We start from the raw sequence: 17,384 nt of genomic DNA on the forward strand, positions 1-17,384 counted from the left end.
CCATAAACCATCTTCCGATGTCAAGCTGTGGAGAGATTTAGACTCAGAGAGAATTAACTGGTGTGCTTTCAGCCATGCATAAATAACCCTCCTGGTGAGGGTCAGGGCTCAAGGGCGGCCACGCAAGTGGGTTAGCCCCAGAATGACAATGCCTGGTGTTCTTTCCATAAGAAGCCAGAGCAGGACATGTTTCGTGAGATGGTGTGCTTTGCCTCATCAACCTTGCCACTTGCCCGCTCGCGGTCACGCCACCCTTGCTTTAGTGTGTCCTTTGGTTGGTATTGTGACACAGGGGTTGATAATAAATCCTGTCTAGTTTGGATTCTTCGTAAGGGTGGAAGGTCTTATCTTTTTATCTACAGTTTAAAGGATAAGTGGTTAGAATCCCAACGAATCTTATGTTTGTGTAAGTGCCCTGGTGTGCTCTGGAAAAGTCTCAAGGCAGAGTTGAAGATTCCCATCACTCTTTGGTAGTGTAGAAACCATAGCATAGTCTTCTATCAGGAGCTCTCAATTTTCTTTCTCCTAACAACCACATAGGACTCTGAGGCAGAAATGACTCCTACAACATACTCAACTCTCAGTAAACCAGTCATTGCTAAGACTAATTGAATGATTAGCACAGAATCAGTCTTCAACACTCTGCTTGTGTCTTGTATTAACTCACTGACTCCCCTCGTCAGCCCTTGGACTGTTTTTACTCTCCTTGGAGAGATGGGAAAACTGAGTCTTGGGGGCTAACTGGAACCGCTCTATTTAGAGAGGAACTACAATGGATGTACTAGTGAAGTCTTTAGGAATCAATGTCCTGGGGTCTCAAAATTGATCTTTTAAATACATATGCTTTCTCCTTTTGATGTAAGTTCACACAGGAAATTAGGTTTCCATCGGACAATTTCTACAGTTAGTTGCATTTTTCACAATCTGTCAGCTTTCTCTAATTATTCTCGGGTTGTTTTGTTTCCAGCACTCTAGTTTCCCTTCCCCCTTATCTTTTCATCTTTGCTGTAGAGTAATAGTTGACTTTGGGGTTTCATACACACTGCTTTTTGTTTTATTTTGTTTTGATTAAAAGATCATTTTATTGAGGGCTCTTACAACTCTTATTACAATCCATACATCAATTGTACCAGGCATGTTTGCACACATGTTGCCATCCTTCTTTTCCAGGCACTTACTCTCTATTGAACCCTTGGTATCAACTCCTCTTTTCTTCCCTTCATCTCCCTCCTCATGGCCTCTTCATGGATTATAAATTATTATTATTTTCATATCTCACCCTGACTGCTGTCTCCCTTTCCCTCTGGGTTCTGTTGTTCTTCCCCCTGGAGGAGTGTGTGTGCCAATCATTGTGATTGGTTCCCCTCCCCCCTCACCCCTTTCTCCCTACATTTTTGGCTTCACTATTCCCATTCCTGTTCCTGGGATCTGTGTATCATGAGCTTTATCTCTTATCTATATCTGTGTACATGCTCCGGTCCAGTCCAGAGTTAGAAGCAGCACTGGGGTCATGACAGTGGGGGGTGAGGAAGCCTCAGGGAACCAGAGGAATATTGTACATGCTGTTTTTTAATGGACACCATCAAAGCCCATTAAAGCAACCCAGTGCTGGACTATCATGGTGCTCGGGCCCTCAAGTGCATTCTCTGAACCTACGCCACAGTTCCAAGAAGACAAGTGCTATCTTGTTACTGTAATGAAGCATCATTCCAATCACTCAACAACCCGCACACCGAAAAAGCAAGCTAGGAAAATTGTATCCCTACAAGCCTAATTCTGTGTCCTAATTAAAATACGATACTGTTATTTAGAAAATTCAATAAGAATCTATTTGCAGACTCAATAGTGTGAAGCAGTTTGTCAAGTTACTGTTGCCCCAGGTTCGTGAAAGCACAGCTCAAGACCAAACTCCCAAGCCTCAACCTCTGGAGTGAGAGGATTTCTGAAGTGGACCTGAGTTTTATCATTGCAAGGCCCCTTGTGAAAAGTGGCTGTGCTTATTCAATGGGTAACCTGTTGCTGCCAAGTCAGCACCAGCTAACGAGGCTTTATTATGTCAGAGAATTATGCCCCATGGAGTTTTCAATGACAGATTTTTTGGTAGAGGGGTGGGTTGATCCTTTAGGTATGTTTAAAATAGTTTTATTAGCATATTATCCATATATAAGCAATTCAATAGTTCAATCACACCAAGAAGAGTTGTATAATCATTATCAAAATCGGTTTGAGACATCTTCTTAATTCTTGTACCCATTGTTATTAGTTCCCCATTTCCCCCCAACCTCCCCTGCCATAGCCAAGGAACCATTCATCTATTTCCTCCTATGTATATAGACTTACCTATCCTGGATTTCATATGCAGAAAAGCATTAAAAACAAAAGGCAAAAACCTAACAGCAATGACAAGGTAAAACCTTATTGAAAAGGAAGTAGAAAATATTAAAAACTAAAACAAATTTGCTTGGACCAAAAGGGAAATCAAATAATATGGTGCTAACTTTTAACTCCAGTGCATCTGCAATCATCCACTTTCTGATGCATTCTGCACAATAGCAAGACTGTGCACATCCCTGGCCCATGGTCAGAGGGGATTCACCAGGGGCTTAATCCATGTCTATTTACCCTTCACTTCTTTTTTTAACTGAAATATGGCTAATTCTATGAATTAGACCACCAGCATTTTTTCCAGGGTGCCTTTGAGCACCCTGGGATTACCAAACTTTTGGTTTACAACTGAGCACATTAACTAGTTGCACTTCCAGATGTAGCTAGCCTTATATCTGGTGTTAGAAGAGTTAGCATTTATTGGGTGCCAATTATGTGCCAGAAAAGGTTCTAGGTCTAATTTAATTTCATAAAAATTCTATGCCAGATGGATACTATTATTGTCTCTGTTTTATAGATAAGGAAACTAAAACAGTAGGATTATGTGACTTCCTGAGACCCAACCTGACTGCAAAGTTCACATCTTGGGTACCACATGTGTTGGGCATACAATACAGTACTCACTAGCTGCATGTGGCTATTGGGCACTGGGAATATGTAGTCAGAATTGAGATGTGCTCTAAGTTTTGACGACTTAATATGAAATATGTAAAGTATCTTACAAAAACTTACCTACATGATTTAGAATGACTCCAATACATGCCCAAATTATAATCCTTTGGATAACCAGGGTTAAATTAGATATGTTTTCAGACAGTGTAAGATGTGAAAAAAAAATTATCAAGGGTTTGTGAGGGAGGGCGGGTGGGCGAGGGAGGGGGAAATGAGGAGCTTATGCCAAGGGTTCAAGTAGACAGAAAATGTTTTGAGAATGATGATGGCAACAAATGCACATCCATTGATACAATGGATGCATGTATGGATTGTGATAAGAGTTGTATGAGCTCCCAATAAAATGATTTTAAAAAGAAAGAAAAGAAGATGAAGATGGCAACAAATGTACAAATGTGCTTGACACAATTGATGTATGTAATGTGTGGATTGTGATAAGAGCTGTAGGAGTCCCCAATAAAATTATTTTTAAAAATAATTAGACATGTTTAATTAATTTTATCTACCTATTTATCTGTTGATGTGGCTACTAAAAATTATTCTGTTTCATTCCTGGCTCACAATCAGTTTTTATGGGGCAGAGATAGTCCAGCCTCTGATGTTACATTATATTCTCTCTTGATTTGGTAATAAAACCAGTCTTTGCAAATGGTTATGTTTTGTATAGGAGTATTATCAAAGTGAAGGATCCTTCCATATTGATGCAATGAATAATGAGGACGTGAAGAAAAGAAGAGCGTCCAGCTGTATTTGTTGTGTAGCATGCCTCCTCATTTCTAGATTCTGTCCTGGCTCAAGCCTTGGATGCACAAACACCAGCAACCCATGATGTACCCTTATTCCTTCATTCTCCTCCAGACAGCAGAACACTCATTGCTCTCAAGGATTACCTCTGTTGCTGTCAATATGACACTCCTTCTACCCCACAATTTCATTCCTTTATCAGTTTCGGAGACCCTAAGCGGAACAGGGGTCATGTGCGGCCATGTGCGGAAACAAGAAGTGAGGGGGTGAGTGTGAAATAGAAAAGGGCCATGGTGGTCACATGCGCTGGGTGGTCCAAAGAGATAAGCACTTGACCATGAATTGAAAGGTCAGCTGTTTGAATCCACCCTGAGGTGCACTGGAAGGAAGGCTACTCAGTCTACTGAAAAATCAGCCACTGAAAACCCGATGGAGCACAAGTTTCCTCTGACACCCAGGGGGTCACTGTGAGTTGGAACCCACTGGATGGCAACTGGTTTGGTTCATTTGTTTGTTGATTGGTGGTGATCGCAGCCCAGGGCATGAAGAGGACAGTAGACAAAGCAGGCTCTTTGTCCAGCAGCTACAACTTGCCCATCATGGCATAAGCCCTGCTCCCTTCACGCTCCTCTCCAACTCTGATGTAGAAGCCTTTTTGGGGACTTGGGCCAGTATAATTAACCATGGTGGTCTCTCAGGAATAGAAGGTGAACTAGAAAAAAACATGAGCCCTGATGATTCCAGAATATGTTCTTTTTAAGATCCATAGAAAGGCCCGTGGGACCGGCCTCAACTATGTGGACTCCCCTTCCCCCAGAAGAATGCATTTCAGAGGGCAGCACTGAAGCTACAGCTTCAGGAGAGGGACACATCTGATCCGAGCACACAGGAGAAACAAAGAGGGAAGGAGAGAGAGTGAAACACATCCTGGCCCATCAAGCCCCAAGGACGATATTCCTGCTCAGAGCAGACGATGTACAGGGAGGACCATTGGGTCGGCCTCACCATGAGACACGGTGTCCCTCACTGAACTGCTATGGGGGACAACACTGAAGATACAGTGTGGGAATTGTGCCCAATCTGAACCCATCACACTAGGGTGAAACACTAAGGGCATCCAACAGAGCAGTATGGGGAGCAAAGCGATGAAGTCCCTGGGGATACCAAAAATAGTTTTGGGGGACAGAGTATGGCACCCATCACACTCGACTGGAAAATACTCCTAAAGGCCAAAAAAACAGATCTGGAACTATTTATAGGTGTTTCCTTTTTGTCATTGGCTTTCTTTTTGTTGTTATTTTGTTGGTGGTTTTGTTGTTGTTGTTGTTGTTGTTTTGTTGGTTTTGTCTTCCTTTGATTTTTGCTTGACTTTGCCTGGTTTTTGCACTTAGTGATGTCTCCGCATATCTATCTAGACAAGATAAGTGGGATAAACTTTTCAGAGAAGAAAACAATGGGACCAACAGCTCTGGGGCGACATGGGAGAAGGGGTGGAAGGAGAAAGGAAGGCGAGGGAGTGTCCACCAGCCCAGTGACAAGGGAACAACAAGTGAACTAAAATCAAGGGAGAGAAGGGGGAAAGAAGCCTATTGGGGCTTATTCAAGAGCAATGTAATAGTGAGGAATTACTGACCCTGAATGAAGGCTGAGCATCATAGTGGGACAAGAGAAAGGCAAAAGGAAATAGAGGAAAGAACCAGGAGCCAAAGGACATTTTTTAAGCAATTTATTGGGGCTCATACAACTCTTATCACAGTTCATACATATACATACATCAATTGTATAAAGCACATCTGTACAGTCTTTGCCCTAATCATTTTTTTCTCCTCTTTTCTTCTTTTACATTTTATTAGGGACTCATACAACTCTTATCACCATCCATACATATACATACATCAATTGTATAAAGCACATCCATACATTCCCTGCCCCAATCATTCTCAAGGCATTTGCTCTCCACTTAAGCCCTTTGCATCAGGTCCTCTTTTTTTTCCCCTCCCTCCCCTTTTCCCCCTCCCTCATGTGCCCTTGGTAATTTATACATCGTTATTTTGTCATATCTTGCCCTATCCGGAGTCTCCCTTCCCCCCTTCTCTGCTGTCCCTCTCCCAGGGAAGAGGTCACATGTGGATCCTTGTAATCAGTTCCCCCTTTCCAACCCACTCACCCTCCACTCTCCCAGTATTGCCCCTCACACCCTTGGTCCTGAAGGTATCATCCACCCTGGATTCCCTGTGTCTCCAGACCTCATATGTACCAGTGTACAGCCTCTGTCCTATCCAGCCCTGCAAGGTAGAATTCGGATCATGGTAGTTGGGGGGAGGAAGCATCCAGGATCTGGGGGAAAGCTGTGTTCTTCATCGGTACTACCTCGCACCCTAATTAACCCATCTCCTCTCCTAAACCCCTCTATGAGGGGATCTCCGTTGAGCCAAAGGACATTTATAGAGGTCTAAATACAGGTGTGTGTGAATAAATTTATATAGCACGATAGGGAAATAGATCTATGAACTTATATTTAAATGTTTGGTATTAAGGTAGCAGATAGACATTGGGCCTCAACTCAAGTACTTCCTCAACACAAGAACACTATGTTCTAATAATCCGGCATTCTGTGATGCTCACTTTCCCGACACAATCATTGAAGGAAGAATGGATGCATAAGCAACTGTGGTGAAGAAAGCTGATGGTGCCTGGCTATCGAAAGATATAGCATCTGGGGTCTTAAAGGCTTGAAGATAAACAAGTGGCCATCCAGCTCAGAAGCAACAAAGCCCACATGGAACAAGCACACCAACCTGTGCGACCACAAGGTGTCGAAGGGATCAGGTATCAGGCATCAAAGAATAAAAAATCATATCATTGTAAATGAGGGTGAGTGCAGAGTGAAGACCCAAAGCCCATCTGTAGGCAATTAGACACCCCCTTACTGAAGGGTCTCCAGGGAGGAGACGAGCTAGTCAGGTTTCAGGGTAGCAACAATGGAACATACAACTTTCCTCTAGTTCTTAAATGCTTCCTCCCCCCACTATCATGATCCCAGTTCTACCTTACAAATCTAGACCAGAGGAGGTACATTGGTACAGATAGGAACTGGAAACCCAGGGAATCCAGGAAAGATGATCCCTTCAGGACCAGTGGTGAGAGTGGCGATACCTGGAGGGTAGAGGGAAGGTAGGGTAGAAAGGGGGACCCGATTACAAGGATCTGCATATAACCTCCTCCCTGGGAGATGGACAACAGAAAAGTGGGTGAAGGAATACATCAGACAGTATAAAATATGACAAAATAATGATTCATAAATTATCAAGGGTTTATGAGGGAGGGGGGAGCATGGAAGGAGGGAGAAAATGAGGAGCTGATATTAAGGGCTCAAGTAGAAAGCAAATGTTTTGAGAACGATGATGGCAACAAATGTACCAATGAGCTTGACACAGTGGATGGATTGTGATAAGAATTGTATGAGCCCCCAATAAAGTGATTTTTTTAATTATAGAAAGAGGTCATTGAAATCTCACAATAGTAAAAAAAAATTTTCCTCCTGAGTATGTCAAGCGATCAGCCTTAATGACAGGGGGAGGACACAACAGCTCATTTCTGAGGGGCTCGTACAATTTCAGGAGCTCCTTCGTCTAGAAGCTTGGCCAATCTAGACAATTGCAAGATGTCTAATTAGGCTTAAGATTTTTGTTTTTGTTTTGTGGGAGGGCGGCAGAATTTAATTTTAGGCATATTATCCACATGAGTGCCAACACCATTTTGTTAACCACAGGAGTCCATGTTTAGTCCATTACGTATGCACTAAGTGTGTGTGTCTGGGAACCCGTCCCACTGTGTCCCCATGCTGTTTTTATGAGCATCCTTCTGCAGGGTCTGTGTGCCTGGTGTCAGTGCATGTGCTCTGGTGTGTGCATGCATCTACAGACCTGGCCCCTGGAGTCTGAGTATATAGGGGTGGTGTACACTCTGAGGTGCAGGGGAGGGGTTTGGGGGAGCAGGACAGGGGGCAGGTCCGTGCATATGTTTGAGTCACTCTAACTGTCCTGCACAAGTGTACTCAGCCCCAAGCACTCCTGTTTGCACTTGTGCAAGAAGTAACCGGTGACATAGCCCAGGGAGAAAATGATCCCACAGAGAGCCATTCCGGCCAGTAGTATGGTGGTGATGTCCCACTGGCCCACGCACAGCGTCTGGTATATCCTCTTGTGGCATAAATAGTATTGAACGTCGGTCTCAGCCACTGCTTTGACTTCAGTCTGTCACTGTCCTTCCACTGGATATGTTAGATGCTGCTGACCTGTGGCTGGACGCTCGTGCCTCCGCCCCCTGCTGCTGCTCGACGGGATTCCCCACACTAGTAAACTTTTGCTGAAGATCATCCAACAATGGTTGCAGCAGTACATTGATAGGTAATTACCAGAAGTTCAGGCCAGATTCAGAAGAAGACTTGGAACATCTGATGCTATCAGATGGCTCTTGGCTCAAAGCGGAAAATACCAGAAAGATGTTTACTTGGGTTTTATTGACTATGTAAAGACATTGGACTGTGTGGACCATAGCAAACTGTGGATGACCTTGAGACGAATGGGAATTCCAGAACACTTCATTGTGCTCATTGGGAAATTGTCTGTGAAGCAAGAAGTCGTTGTGCAAACAGAACAAAGGAATATTGCTTGGTTTAAAATCAGGAAAGGGGTGTGTCAGAGGTGTAGCCTCTCACCATACTTGTTCAATCTACATGCTGAGTAAATCATTAGAGAAACTGGATTACATGAAAAATAGAGCAGCATCAGGATTGAAGGAAGGCTAATTAACAACCTGAGATATGCGGATGACACAACCTTGCTTGCTGAAAGTGAAGAAGACTTGAAGCCCTTCATAATGAAGATCAACTATTTATTGTAGCCTGAGTCTGGATTCAATGGACTCAATGTAAGGAAGACAGAAATCCTCACAACTGGACCAATTGGTCACATCATGATAGACGGAGGAAAGGCTGACGTTGTCAAGGACTTTGTCTTACTTGGATGCATAGTCACTGCTCGGGAGGCAGCAGTCAAGAGATCAAAAGTTGTATTGCCTCAGGTAAACTTGCTGCAGAAGACCTCTTTAGAGGATCGAAGAGCTAGGATGTTACTTTGCAGACTAAGGTGTGCCTGGCCCAAGCCAGGGTATTCTCTGCTGCATCATGTGCATGTGAGAGTTGGAACTAGTATAAGGAAACGTGAAGAAGACCAGATGCATTGGGATGGTGGTGCTGGAGAAGAGTGCTGAAAGTACGATGGGCTGCTAAAAGGACAAGCTGATCTGTGTCGGAAGAAATCAGGTCAGAGTGCTCCTTAGAGGCACTTCATCTTATCTACTTTGGACATATTGTCAGGAAAGACCAGTCCCTGGGAAGGACATCATGTTTGATAGTGTGGAGGGGCAGTGAAAAAGAGGAAGGCCCTCAATGGTATAGATTGGCACAGTGGCTGCATCACTGGGCTCAGGTATCAGAACAATGATGAGGCTGGTGCAGTACCGTGCAGTGTTCTGTTCTGCTGTGCATAAGGTCTCTGTGGGTCAGAACCAGCACCATGGCATCTACTAACAACATTGTCCTTTTCCAGGAACTGGTCTCGGCTGAAAATGAAGTTTCACCATCCTAGCTTCTAAAAGGAAATACTCATTTTAAGAGCATTTGGTTCTAGTTATAGGTCCAAAAGACTTGAAATAAGAAACTCACACGATGCACGCACAACAATGTTTCAATGCAGCATTCTTTACAACCTCCGATAGGGAAAAACTACCCGTGTCTTTCTCAGGTGACTGAATAAACAAAATGTGATATGTACATACAATAGAAACTTATGTAGCCATAAGATAAATAAAGTTCTGTTACATGCTACAACAGGATGAACTTTGAAAATATTATGCTAAATGAAATAGGTCACACATAATGGACAAGCTGATCTCACTTATAGGGGTCAGCTAGAATAGGCAAACGCGTGGAGACAAAAATAGATTAGTGGTGATCAGAGACTGAGTGGAAAGAGGAATGGGAATTTTTTTCTTAATGGATACCAAGTTTCTGCCTGGAATGATGAAACGTTTGGAAGAAAAAGCTTGTCTTCCAAAGAGCCTAGGAGATGGCATTCCAGGTAGAAGGGACAGCATGAGAAAAGACCCTGAGGCAGGGAAGAACTTGACTGATTCTAGTAACGAGCAGGTCATACAGAAGACACGGGGGTGGAGGACAAGTATGGGTGGACTGAGCTATGTTTTGGAGATGTAGGAAAGATCCAGATCATATAGGGCTATGTAGGCCAAGTTAAGGAGTTTGGGGTTTGCTCTAAATAGGATTTTATGCTTTAACAAAGGAATAACATCTGATTTGCATATTTAAACGACACTGGCTATGACGTGGTGGAAAAAAGGAGAGAATCGAGTTGAGAAAATAATTGGCAGTGACTGTAGTTCCTGGTGGTGAGGAGACAAAGATGATGACAATGAGGTGGAAATAAGAAGACTGGTAGAAGATATCCTTTGCGGGTGGATACCTGGTACTCAGTACCTGATGTAATAGGTAATAAATAAGTATATAGCCAATGAATGAGTATTTCCATATTGCTACCCTGAACTGTATCTTGTTCACCATGTTCTCTTATCACAGCCGCTGGGTGAATGAATAAATCCGACAAGGGAATTAGAAAGTGGATTCTGGCAAGAAGACCTCTAAGTGTGTTTCTGGAATAATAAAACAGCATCGCTAATTCATGGAGAATTTTTTTCTTTCTTTGAGTCAGACATTGAATTTTTTTTTCATCTCATACATTTTCTTAATTTTATATTGTACTATTTTGGATTACAACATTTTATGGTGCATCTTTATGTATCTGGTTTTATTTATCTATTATTTATTGGCTGATGAAAGTTCTTTTTTTATTTTTATAAAATTTTTATTAAAGAAATTCTTTTTTTCTCACTTTGTTGGAGGCTCTTAAACCTGTTATCACATTCCATACATTCTTCCAGTGTGTCATGCACATTTGCACATATGCTACCATCATCATTTTCAAAGCATTCTCTTCCCACTTGAGCCCCTGATATCAGTGCCCCATTTCTTCCCCCTCCTTCCCTGTTCACCCTCCCTTATGAACCCTTGATAAGTTATAGATCATTATTTTCATATCTTACATCATCCTCCATCGCCCCTCACCCACTTTTCTGTTATTCATCCCTCTGGGAGGGGGTGTTATAGATTGATCCTTGTGATTGATTCCCAAAAAAAATTACTTAAGATTTATTTTTACTAAAAAAAGGAACAGTTGAACTGAGATGTAATTCATATCATTCAATTGTTTGATCATATTAAGAAAGGTTATACATGGCTGATGAAATTTCTAAGCAAGACCTTTTTTTTTTAAGTTGTCAAGGACCTCTTTTTATTTGGGTCCATAATCACCACTCACAGAACCAGCAGTCAAGAAATCAGCTCCGGTTTTATATTCCATCAGCAAACTCACCCCACAACCCTGTGAGGTGGACAATGTTTTCATCTCTACAGCGATGGAGAGAGAAATTCAGAGAAGCATATTCAGCCAACCTTTTCAACAAGTGTGCATTGAGTGCCTTCTATGGAGGGTCTCATGGACAATGGATTCAGAATGATTGACTTCGGAAGCTCATGTTCTTACCTAGTACGTTACACTTTGCCTAGTAAAAATTAGAGAATCAAGATATCCGGAACTTCTCCCTAAACATGCTCACAGATAAGAAGAAATACAAAACGGGAGTTGGTTGGGCTGTATTTCCATTACACGGGTTAGCCTGTACCCCTGACCTTTAATCCCCACGCAGAGTACTCCTATGTTTGACACCAGGATCTCTTGCCATGGGTGGAGACAAGGAGCTGGCCGGCTCCCATGTCTGCATTCCCACTTGCTGTTCAAAGGTCTGATCATCTGCAGCTCCCTGATGCTATGCCCTGCTTGCTAAGTCTGGCCTGGCATGAGGACAGAGGAACTGCAAGGCCTAGGAGTTCAGAATTCTTACTGGCTGCTTCGGAGGGCCAGTTAACACAAGTGAGATGCTGGTGTGCTAAAAAGAGGGTGTGCTATTTTGAGAGTCTGTTCAAGTAATGTTTCACAGAGGAAAAACGATGGTAATCTGCAGGAGTTCTTACTTTCATGCGTTAGGGGTTCAGGTGTCAAAGCCCTGGGTTTCTATTTTTATTGCTAAAACTTGAAAATTGTACTCCAAAAACTCTAGTCCCTAACAAAGGGGTAGAAGTTGCTGTGTAACGTGGAAAATATTCTGGACCATTTCATAGAACAGCATTGGAGGGCCAATGCCCTGTTAAATACATCATGGTGAATTGACATAAAGGAATGTCATGCAGCGATTTAAAGGAAAATAAGAAACTCTATTTGACAGCAGCAGTCCCTGGTTGGTGTGAGTGGTTAACATATGTGGCTGCTAATTGAAAAGGTACAGGTTTGAGTCTAGAAGGTTTGCTAGTCTACTTCTGAAAATACAGCCAATGAAGACCCATTAGAGCTCAGTTCTGCTCTGAGCCCACAGTCGCCTTGAGTCAGAATGGACTCAGTGGCAAATGGATTGGTTGGTTGGTATTTGTCAACAAGGAAACATGGTCATGTTGTATTCTCCTGTGAAAAGCTGTTACAAAGCAGGTGGTACACTGGTGATTTTTGTAAAATACATGCCTGCATATATATATATATATAATTTTATTGAGGGCTCTTACAACTCTTATTACAATCCATACATCAATTGTATCAGGCACATTTGTACATATGTTGCCATCATTCTTTTCTAGACAATTACTTTTTAAAATCTTTTAATTTGGGGCTCATACAGCTCTTACCACAATACATGCATACATCCATTGTGTCAAGCACATTTGTACATTTGTTGCCATCATCATTTTCAAAACATTTTCTTTCTACTTGAACCCTTGGTATCAGCTCCTCTTCCCCCCACCCACCGTCTTGACACCTTGATAGATTATAAATTATTATTATTTTCATATATCACACTGACCGCTGTTTCCCTTCCCCCATGATTTCTGTTGTTCTTCCTCCTGGAAGGGGGTGTGTGGTTGTGTGTCGATCATTATGATCAGTTCCCCCTTGCTCCCCTTCCCTCCTCCCACCTTCTTCCTACCTTTCTGGTATCACTATTCCTGCTCCTGGGTTGTGTGTGTTGTAAACTCTTATCTCTTATCTATACCTGTGTACATGCTCTGGTCTACTACGAAGTGAGAGGCATCCCTGGAGTCATGGTAGTGGGGGGTGAGGAAGCCTCAAGGAACCAGAGGAATATTGAGTGTTTCATTGGTGCTTTACTGTGCCCTGCTTGACTCATCCCTTCCCTGTGAAGGGGATGTTCCATTTTCTACAGATGGGCTTTGGGTCGCTGTTCCAGCCCCTCCTGGTTCTAAACCACATGGCTTTGTTTATTTGTATATTAAGGGTCTTCTGATGCCTGTAACCCAGTCCTGATAACACCTCATGATCACACAGGCTGGTGTGCTTCTTCCATGTGGGCTTGTTGTTTTTCTCCTGGATGGCCACTTGTTTCACATCAAGCCTTTAAGACCACAGATACTATATCTTTTAATAGCCAGGCACCATCCACCTTCTTCATCACATTTGCTTATGCACCCATTTTGTCTCCAGCAATTGTACTGGGCGGGTGAGCGACTCAGATTGCCAATTTGTTAAAACAAAGTGTCTTATATTGAGGGAGGGTATGAGTAGAGGCCCAAAGTCCATCTACTACATCGGTATATTGCCATATAATTATATGAACATAGCCAATACCTCTACTTTTATGGATTAATGTATTTACATATGGACATAGCTATGTTTATACCTCTATCCATAGCTTTGCTTCCTAGATCATTCCTCGATTTCCTTTTATCTTCCTTCTGCCCCACCATCATACTCACCCTGGTTCTGCCTAATAGTACTTCCTCTCAGCTAGATGGCTGTTGCACCAGTAACCTCAGGATCTCTATATCCTCCTCCTTATTGATTTTAATTCCCTAGTTGTTCCCCTGTCTGTAGTGTTATTTTCCCACCACACACTTTCCCCAACCTCTTCTCCCCCCAAATCCCTCTGGAAACTTTGGTCCCATTGCTCTCTCCTTGAGCTTGTGGTTCCATGCCCATCTTTTTTTTTTAATCGGTTTATTAGAGCACATACAACTCTTATCACAATCTATACATACATCAATTGTGGAAAGTACATTTGTACATTTATTGACCTCATCATTCTCAAAACATTTGCTCTCCACTTAAGCCCCTGGCATCAGCTCCTCATTTTTACCCCTATCTCCCCACTTTCCCTTCCCTCATGAACCCTTGATAATTCATAAATTATTATTTTTGTCATATCTTGCCCTATCCGATGTCTCCCTTCACCCAGTTTTCTGTTGTCTGTCCCACAAGGAGGAGGTCACTTGTAGGTCGTTATTATCGGTTCCCCCTTTCCAACCCTCCCTCACTCTACCCTCCCAGTATCGCCACTCACACTACTGATCCTGAAGGGATCATCCACCCTGGATTCCCTGTGTTTCCAGTTCCTATCGGTACCAGTGTCCATCTTCTGGCCTAGCCAGACTTGCAAGGTAGAATTGGGATCATGACAGTGGGGTGGGAGCTGGGGGAAGTATTTAGGAACTGAAGGAAAGTTGTATTTTTCATCATTGCTACATTGCACCCTGATTGGCTCTTCTCCTCCTCGAGGCCCTTCTGTAAGGGAATGTCTAGTGGCCTACAAATGGGCTTTGGGTCTTGGCTCCACACTCCCCCCACCTCATTCACTATGATAAGATTTTTTTGTTCTGATGATGCCTGACCCCCGATCCCTTCAACACCTCGTGATATAGCTATAGCCGGGCACCATCAGCTTTCTTCACCACATTTGCTTATGCTCCCATTTGTCTTCAGCGATCGTATCATGGAGGTGAGTACACAATGATGTGATTTTTTGTTCTTTGATGCCTGATAACTGATCCCTTCAACACCGTGATCGCACAGGCTGGTGTGCTTCTTCCATGTGAGCTTTGTTGCTTCTGAGCTAGATGGCCACTTGTTTACCTTCAAGCCTTTAAGACCCCAGATGCTACATCTTTTGATAGCCGGGCACCATCAGCTTTCTTCACCACATTTTCTTATGTACCCGCTTTGTCTTCAGCAGTTGTGTCAGGAAGGTGAGCATCATAGAATGCCAATTTAATAGCAGAAAGTATTCTTGCATTGAGGGAGGACTTGAGTGGAGGCCCATTGTCCTTCTGCTATCTTAATAGTAAACCTATAAATATATGCACATAGATCCATTTCCCCATCCTTATATATAAATATATTTGCATATATACATGTCTTTCTCTAGACCTCTATAAGTGCCCTTTGCCTCCCAGGTCTTTCCTCTATTTCCTTTGACTTTCCTCCTGTCCCACTATCATGCTCAGTCCCCACCTGGGTTTCACTAATTCCTCTTGGTTACATTACCCTTGGTCTTGCCCTACCAGGCCTCCCACACCCTCCTCACCACTGATTTTGATCACTTGTTGTTCCCGTTTCCCTGGGTTTGTTAACGTCACTACCTTTCCCCTACCCCCACCTCCCCTCTCCTTGTTCCCCCAGAACTGTCAGTCCAGTTGTTTTCTCCTCCAGATTGTTCATCCAGCCTATCTTATTTAGACAGACCTGTGGAGATAATAACATGCACCAAAACAAAGACAGAGCAAAACCAAGCAACAACATACAACAAAAAACAACAACAAGCCAATGACAAAAACAAAATAAAACACAACAAGAAAGAAAAACTTGTTGTTAGTACCAGGACTGTTTGTTGGCCTTAAAGAGTGTTTTCCAGTCTAGTCTGTTGGGGCACCACGCCCTGGCCCCAAAATCCACCTTCAGCATTCCCTGGGGACCTTGTCGCTCTCTTCCCTTGCTGTTCTGTTGCACCCCCTCATTTTTTTGCCTCTTAGTGGCGGGATCAGATCGGGCGCAATTCCCACACTGTGTCTTCAATGTTGTCCCCTGTAGGGATATGGGTCAGTGAGGGATGTTGTATCTCATAATGGGGCTGGCCATGTGAGCCTCTCTGTGGACTGGCTGCTCTAATCGGGAACATCGTCCTCATGGCCTGGTGGGCCAGGATTTACTCCACTCTCTCCTCCTCCCTTTTCATCTGCTCCCGTGTTCTCTGACCAGACATGTCCCTCTCCCAGAGCTGCAGATTCAATGCCATCCTTTGAAATAAATTCTTCTGGGGGAGGGGCAGGTGTCCACATAGTAGTTGGGATTGGGGCTGGCCCCCTCTTCTCCCCATTTTAAATATCTCTCCCTCTTGTAAGATATTGCCTTCCCCCTTACTTTAGCTAATATCTGTCTATCTTCTTGCCCATTACTTTCCCTTCCCTTTCTTCTCCTCCTACCTTTGGTAACAATCAGGTTTGTTTCTTTTGATATGAAAAAAAGCTTTATCATTTTTTTATTTTATAACAATGGACTAAGATAATATTTGTCCTTTTGTGATTGACTAACTTTGCTCGGCATAATTGACTAACTTTGATCCGACCTCTCCACTGGTTCCCTACTCCACGCTGGCATGTTACATTCACATCTTAGAGCACTGGGTTGAGGTCTGGTCCCTCTTTCCCTGTGGAGATATAAACAATACCCTCCCCTTGGGTGGGTTAGTGCCCTTACTCCCATTACCCATTTCTTTTTTTTTTTTCCTTTCCCCACCTCCTTTTTAGTTGTCTACCATGTGTATCCCTGTATTTGGTCTGGTCCCTGCCATATTACCTGGTCCTCATCCCAGAAATGTTTGTATACAGTAACTTTTTCCCTATGCACCTTTGCATTTTTTTTAAAAAGCTTACCTCAGCGGACTCATGTTGTACTTGACTTACTTTGCTTAGCATGATTTCCACCAGTTCTCCCCATGCAGCGATGTGCTTCATACGTGCATTACTGTTTTTTAACGATGCATAGTACTCCATTGTCTGTATAACCACAGCTTTTTAATCCAATTGTCAGTTGATTAAATTTCGGTTGATGGAAATTTGGGTTGTTTGCAACACCTTGCAATTGTGAACTGTGCCACAATGAACATTGGAGCACAGATGTCTGGCCTTGGTTTGTTTGTTGCCTCTTCTGGGTTTATCCCCAGTAGGGGGATTGCTGGGTTATATGGTAACTCGATTTCCATCTGTTTTAGCTATCGCCAGATCAATTGTCATAGTGGCTGTACATACTTACAGGTCCACCAGCAGTGGATGAGAGTTCCTGTCTCCTCACAGCCCCTCCAACACTTGTTGCTTTCTGATTTTTTGAATTGTGCTGTCTTTGAGGGTGTTATGTGGTACCTCATTGTTGTTTTAATTTGCATTTCCCTTATGGCTAAAGATCGGGAACATTTTCTCATGTTTGTTGGCCATTTGGATTTCTGCCCCTGTGAAACTTCTGTTCAGGTCCTTTGCCCACCTCCTCAGTGGACAATTAGTTGTGTTTTTTCTTTCTTTTTAGAAGCTAGCAGAGTATTGTAGATTTTAGTAATAA

Source organism: Tenrec ecaudatus, chromosome 6 (genome assembly GCF_050624435.1).
Source record: "Tenrec ecaudatus isolate mTenEca1 chromosome 6, mTenEca1.hap1, whole genome shotgun sequence".
Taxonomy (NCBI): domain Eukaryota; kingdom Metazoa; phylum Chordata; class Mammalia; order Afrosoricida; family Tenrecidae; genus Tenrec; species Tenrec ecaudatus.